Source organism: Dendronephthya gigantea, unplaced genomic scaffold (genome assembly GCF_004324835.1).
Source record: "Dendronephthya gigantea isolate DGI-Jeju-01 unplaced genomic scaffold, DenGig_1.0 000856F, whole genome shotgun sequence".
In the NCBI taxonomy this organism is placed as follows: domain Eukaryota; kingdom Metazoa; phylum Cnidaria; class Anthozoa; order Malacalcyonacea; family Nephtheidae; genus Dendronephthya; species Dendronephthya gigantea.
The window spans coordinates 4,504-6,004 of NW_021163866.1; positions in this window are offsets into that span (position 1 = coordinate 4,504).

The following is a 1,501-nucleotide window of genomic DNA, read 5'->3' on the forward strand; positions in this document are numbered from 1 at the left end:
GACGTTCTCAATTGCATTTTATGTATATATGCTAACGCGAGTAAAATGGAGTCGGATATAAATGCGCACTGCAATATAATCCTTTAGATTACTTGCCATGGCCGGTGGAATCGAGTTGGGCCACGATCATCCAATCATTCCGAATAAACATGACATGAAAGGTTGCCAGACCTTTAAAATGGCTTGGCTGAGGTTAGATAGTTGTTAGCTTAGTGGTTACAATTTAATAGGATGCATTTACTCACATTGAAACAAAATTGTTTGCAAACTTTTCTGACATTTGTCAAAAAATATGTGGGTAGATGCTACCTTGAAATATATTATATATAATTATATGATATAAAAAGTTTTCGCAAGACAAAATAGATTGATGCTTTGATGCATGCCTTAATCATCTGTCTGGGGAAATCTTGATTAGTTAATTTTATTGTAAGCAGGAGGCACAAATTGTGTCACAAGTAGATGTCTCGAAGATGTTAAGGATCGGGTGTTTCTTAAAATGGTGAGTATAAACTCCCCTGTGCATGCATTTGGCATTGTCGTTTCTATATGGGCGGCAGCATTGCTATAAGCTTTGCAGAAAAAAATTATTTGCACTCTTTGTGATTTAAAAACTCGGTTTCTATATGGGCCGTGTGCTATTGCTATATGCTTTAGTAAAAATAATGTGCACTTTTGTCTTGCTGCCGGGGTTGAGTATTAAGTTGCTTTGCAGGGCGGATTTTCGGACCTTTAGGATTGCGGATTGCCGCGGTCGTTTGAAATGAAGATTTCGAAAATTATCCCACTAATTTATGCGTTCTATTTCTTTAGGTCACTATTGTTAGGCTCATGCAGTTAGCTTAGGCATTTTTACACAGTTAACTATGTAGATGGTCGAATATATGGGGAGAATGAATATAGTGACACCAATAATTTAGTTAGATCACAAGTATTAATTAGCGACTTGTTATACTGGTTAGAAATCATAACACATGCATATGTGATCGTATGGTCACAAATATGTAACAAGTACCGTTGAGCAGATTAGCACATCCTCATAACTACACATGAGCAGACATCTGCTCATAAAACTGCGTTGCTGTCGATAACAAGGCATTTACACACTTCTAGTGCTAAGGGGATGAGCTGCCAATTTTGCAGAAGATATTTCAGCCGCAAGGTAACAATCAGCGCAGACCCGAACGGAGAATTGCCTACTACGAGAACAAGGAAAGAAAACATGTCTCAAACAGACTCGGACAGTCAAGAAAGTGATTTCCAAGATGATGTCTCGACCACTTCCACTCAGCAATCTGGAAGTTCGACGACAACGGACTCAGAATGTGAAGAAGAATTGGATCCCTGGATGTCGTTAATAGAAGAAGCATAACATAAAGTAAACACAGTATTCGAGGAATGAAAGAAAGCCTTATAAACAGTGGTTTTGATGAGCCACTATGCTAAAAAGAAGCTTACTTCAATGCCATGCTAGACTCCAGGAAGAATTAGAAAATATCTA